We start from the raw sequence: 6,238 nt of genomic DNA, 5'->3' as shown, positions 1-6,238 counted from the left end.
CTAATAAAAAGATCAGAGATTCTGGGTAAGGGGTAAATCACGCAATGGGAAGGTGTTAGGCACCCACTACGTCCTAGGTACTCCTAGGGAGCCCTTTTCACACTTGTTGTAAAAAATTGTTATTTGTTATGACATAAAGATTGTGCAAACATGATTGGGATGATGAGAAAAGAATATACATTTTTTATTGGGTTATTGTGTTTGAACGGATGAACCCGCTGCCTACGTACCTTCCATCAAAGGTAAGGATCAAAACGCCGTAGTTCGGCTAAAAGATTTCCAAAAGTTGGTGGATCCAGTTTTAAACACAAGCACTGAGGCTTTTCATTATCAATGGGAGAACACTCGACCAAAAACAACATCCACCATGCGAGGATAGCTTCGACGTACTAGAGGGGTTAGCCCTGTTTTCAGTACGGAAGTCTTACTGTCGACTCACTAAGGATAGGCAAGATTTACATCAACCACAATGATAATTGAAACCTATGGCTAATGCATGAAAAGATTAACAATGGACAAAGCCAAAACAAGTGAATGAGTGAAGTTAATTGATTGTGATTATGAAAGGAGTCAAAGTATGATTAAGATTGATTCAAAAGAAGTGTTATGAAATGAGTTTGAAAAAAGTCAAGGACTTGGGTCCAGGTTTTTAGATTTGAAAACATGAAGATGTTTGCACAACACTTATGTCAAGTTTGAAATCAAAGTGTGAAAAGGTTTAGGACATAATGAGGATGAATGGATGAAGATGGATTGTAAAACTTCTTAGAAGGTTCACTTCTTGAAATCATATGGGAGATGATTCAAGTGTGTCCTTTGGAATAGCAATGGATAATAATAAACAAACAAAGCAGAAAGCAAAAGCGGATATCGGATGCCAATCACTGGTCTTATACCAATCTCCTAAAATAAAGCTGGATATCAGATGCCACTCAATGGTCTTACACTAATCTCCTCAAAAGAAATAAAAGGCGGATACCGGATACCAATAAATGGATTTACACCAGTCTCCTAAAACAGAATAGGATATCAGAAGCCACTCAATGGTCTTACACCAATCTCCTAAAAAAGAAAACAAAGATGAAATATGGAAGTCAACTGCCAATCTATCTGGGCTTAGGTTAACTCCACATATATGCTCATAGGAATACCAATGCCACATTACAGGGACTTACAATGGATCCTCACATACAAGAACAAAAGCAACAATATGGTCACAGGAATGCAAATGCCAACTTACAGGGACTTATAATTGCAACCTCACATAAACAGATAAACCAAATTATGATCACAGGAAAAGCAGATGCCAACTTACAGGGACTTAAAACTGCAACCTCACATACAAATCAAACAGATCAAATTATGATCACAGGACAACAGATGCCAGCTTACAGGGACTTATAACTGTATCCTCACAACAAATCAAACAGATCAAACTATGATCACAGGACAACAGATGCCAACTTACAGGGACTTATAACTGTATCCTCACATACAAACAAACCAAACAACAGAAGATATGAGTGACCAATGAGGTCTTACACTCTATCCTTCCATATCCTAGGAGCAAATGCCAAAGCAACGGACTTACAATTGTCCTCAATGGGTAAGCAACAATGATAGCATCACAAAGATAAATGAGATGATCATGCATTAATGGCAATTGATGATGATAAATGCATAACATACAAGCAAACAAGTGCATATGAAGCAATCAATCAATCAATGAATATCAAACAGCACACTCTATAGCCAAAACAAGGGGGCTCACACAAGAGGGTTTGACTATGAAAGTCCACTGTAATAGGTAAATGTCGCTCTTAACCTTGCCATTGAGAGGCTAAGGTGAAGCAGATGAAAAGGAGATGAGGGGTGTGCCTCATTGCTTCTATCCCTGATCAGGGAGAGCATATAAGAAAGTGTGGGAGCTCAGAAAGATGGAGCTCTTTCCACAATAGACTCTATAGATCTTGGGTTTTTATCTCAATGCTACAACCATGTAATGGGAGCAAGGAGAGGACACACTGAATAGTAGGGGATAGGCTACTTATCCCTTTGATCTACCAATTGCCTTACTTGAAGGACTTTTCCTGCTTGGGACAATTTTAAACATACACAAGCATTGCCTCTTAAGGAGGACTTCAGACAGTTTGCCCGGTCAAATAACAGACCGGGTCTCCAGACTACATGAAGAAGAAGTAATTGTACCTCAAAGCAAATTGCTAAATAGCAAAGCAAGCAAGTTCAAAGAACTTAAGCAACTAAAGTACTTGTTTTTGAAGAAAAAATGGAAACAGTGATGGATTGATGTTGTTGGGCTGAAACAGATGAAGCCAGTGCTTTAGAATGATGAATGCTTGAGGGAAATGAGCTCAATGATGCCTGGAAGCTTCCACAACTCGAATTGCCATTGTTGGTTCTTGAAGAAAACAGAACAAAAAGAGGCTGCACAGGTGGGGTTTGATGGTTCAAAGGAGCTCCAAATATTGTCCAGATGAAGGAACAAAGAATAAAGGCTCGAGGGTTTTTTGAAGTTTTTGCTCAGAATTCCTTTTGGCCAAAAATGCAAATTGAGAGAAAGGAGAGAATTCTGGATCGTGGAGGCTGTGTCTAGCTAGGTTTAGAAACTCAGAAAATGTCCTTATATATGACTGTTTAAGGTTGGTTTAAGAAATGCTAAGCTGGTTTTGTTTTAATGAAGTGATTTGCATTTTTGCTAAGTTTTGCACAAGTGAATATGGAGGTGTATGGCTGCACGATTTTGGGCTTGAAAAGGCTGCAAAGGACCATCCAATTTGCTGTTTTGAGTTTGCTCATGAATTGCTAACCTTGATTTGCTCTTATGATTCCATGTGCAAAATTGCCAATTTCCCACATATGCACATGGAGGTGTATGCTTCTGGCCAAGTTAGGGCTCTAGACAAGTTGCAAATGACATATTAAACACATCCCAATTGGCCAAAGTGAGAAAAAATCAATAAATCAAAAAGTCAACTTTTGGTCAAACTTGAATTTTTAATAAAACAAGTCAAAAAATGCCATTTTGCATGGTGAGGTTTTAGTGCATGAAATTTATATTTTTGGAAAGAGGGGATGAAATTTGGTTTGTAGGAAAAAACCCCACCAAATTTGGCCTTATGGTTCATGAGATATGGCTTGTTGAAGTTCACAAATTTTTGAAATTGAATTGATCATATCTTGCAAACCATTCATGGGATTTGGGAGTTCTTGGACTTTTTGAAAATGGGAGAACAAGATCTTCAACTTTCATGTTGGGCAAAAATTCATTTGGAGCTTGTATCATGATGTAAGCTGAGGATCAAGAAGTTTCCATTTTTGGCAGTTGAAATTACAGGTCCACTTTCTATTTTGGGAAATTTTCTGTTTGACTTGATTTTCTTCCATGATGAGGTTTGACATGATATATGAGGCTTGTACAAGCATGAATGAGCTCCTTCAAATCAATTCCATCCATCAAATCACTGATTAAATCCACAGTTGACCAAGTTTGACTTTTCTAGGGTTTTGGATGATTGAACCTCTTCTGATGAATTCCAAACCCTAATTCCTTGAGAACTTGACTTCAAATGATGTCCCAAGTTGTATGAGCTCTTGATTATTGATCATGGTGCCCAAATTCTGCAAGAATGGCCACCATCCACTGCTTTGACTGACTGTTGACTGTCTTTGACCTAATTGCTTCATCTGCAATCAACAAGGTTAGACTGACAATATTTTTGTACTTTTTGAATGATAAACATATGAAAAGCAAAGATATACAAATGCAAAGTATGCTTGGTGATCAAGAAACAACCCACAAGGCAACCTACCCACTAGGAGGGAAGCTAGGGCATGCAAATGATCCTTGAGGTTATGATATGAGATGATATGGGCCATGAGGGATCTTAGGGCCAAAATTGGGGTCTTACAGATGCCCCTATTTAAGGTCATTCTAGCCGGAGAAGTGAAGTTTAGAAATCTTCATCTCGACGCGGTAGAATGGGCTTAAATAACAGTAATGAGACAAATTTTGGTCCCTAAGAGACCTCATGATGCAAATGTATGCATGCAAAAGACACAAATTCTGTGGGGGAATATGATTCACACAGAAGAAAAGACGATCCATCGGAGTAATACACTCACCAGGAACAGAGACTCTAACAAGACTCTAGTTGGGAATAAACAAAACTGACACAACGTGAACCAGACACGACTCTGATTAGGAAATAACAGAAAACAGACTGGAGAACTCACTGGGGAGTGAAGGACTCACACTGGGGAAAAGATACTTCCAAAGGAAAATAAATCCATTGGAGAGACACAAGCTGACTCCTGGGGAGAAACAACAGAAAACTTCACTGAGGAAGCAACAAACAAATGAGATGTTACCGGCATAAGGGTAACAAAAAAATCAGGAAAATCTGACTCCACAAGGGGACCGAGGTCATAATAGGGAGCAGAAAGGAGGGAACACCAAGGATACCGGTTACTGGGTATATAATAGGTGACCGACCAAAGCGTGAATTGGATTTCACTTCCAAAACACTCATCATCCTGAAGAGAGCGAAAGCAAACTTGTTTAAGGATGGATATTCAATTCCACAAGGAATATGAATCTTACTCTGAGGGGAAAGCAACAAAGGATTGACCCAAGAGTGAATGAGACATATTATTCATTACCGGCAGACCGTGAATAATATACTCGAAAGGAAAATTATCCTGAACCGGTTACTGGGTTGTTTATAGGATAAGATCCGAAGACGTGAATTGGTTTTCACTTCCAACACACTCATCATCCGAAACACAAACTGGTTAAAGGATGGATATTCGATTCCACAAGGAATGCGAATCTTACTCGACTGGGGAAGATCAACAAAGGACTCCAACCAAAGAGCGCATGAGACATATTATTCAATACCGGCAGACCGTGAATAATACACTCGCATGGAAAATTATCCTGAACCGGTTACTGGGTTGTTTAAGGATAAAGATCCGAAATCGTGAATTGGTTTTCACTTCCAAAACACTCATCATCCGAAAGGAGGGCTTGAAAAAGCAAATCGACTTACAGGATGGGCATTCGAATCCACAACAGGAAAACGAATCTTACTCAACTGGGGACACAAACCCAAAGAGTGCATGAGATATAATATCCATTACCGGCAGACCGTGGATAAGATACTCGCATGAGATATATTATCTATTACCGTCAGAACGTAGATAATAAACTCGCATGGTAAGAAACCCCAGAGATACCGGTTACTGGGTATATAATAGGTGATCTACCGAAAACGTGAATTGGATTTCACTTCCAAAACACTCATCATCCTGAAGAGAGCTAGAAAAGCAAACTTGTTTATAGGATGGATATTCGATTCTACAAAGAATACGAATCTTGCTCAGTTGGGGAAAATCAACAAAGGATTCCAACTAAAGAGCGCATGAGACATATTATTCATTACCGGCAGACCGTGAATAATATACTCGAAAGGAAAAGACACCAGAGATACCGGTTACTGGGTATATAATAGGTGACTAACCACAATAGAGAGACAATCGATACCAAGCATCCGGGTAAACGAAAGACAACTCAAAGGGATAAATTGCAAGCATCCGGCAATTATCCAACAACAAGAATATTCGACTCCACAAAGGGAAATAAACGAATCTTACTCGACCAGGGAAACGCAAAAGGCTTCGACTGAAGAGTGCATGAGATATATTATTCATTACCGGCAGACCGTGAATAATATACTCGCATGGAAGATTATCCACAACCGGTTACTGGGTTAATAAAGGATAAATCAACCGAAAAGAAAGGTATCGGGATACCAAACTAGGTATATAATGATGACCAATCAAAAGGGAGCAACAGACATTACCAACAAAAGGGTAAATGAACGGCGATCTGCTGAGGATGAATTGCAAGCATCCGGCAATTACCCACAGGGACTAGCTGGGGATGCATTGGTATACAACCAATGATCTGGGGAACAAATCACTAGCAAACGGTGAAAAGACCCACTGGGGATAAAATTGCTAGCATACGGCAATTATCCACAAAAGACTTGCTAGGGATATAAGTGCTGATCTGAGCAACTTATCCAAGCAAAGGAAAATCAACATCAAAGACTAGATGAAGATAACCACAAAATTAGGGTTTATATCTACCGAATACGGGGTAGAAGACCAACAACTCCGCGTGGGGATAGAACAAATCACAAATCCGCACGGGAAA

This window comes from Lathyrus oleraceus, chromosome 3 (assembly GCF_024323335.1).
Source record: "Lathyrus oleraceus cultivar Zhongwan6 chromosome 3, CAAS_Psat_ZW6_1.0, whole genome shotgun sequence".
In the NCBI taxonomy this organism is placed as follows: domain Eukaryota; kingdom Viridiplantae; phylum Streptophyta; class Magnoliopsida; order Fabales; family Fabaceae; genus Lathyrus; species Lathyrus oleraceus.
This window is presented reverse-complemented; position numbering follows the sequence as displayed.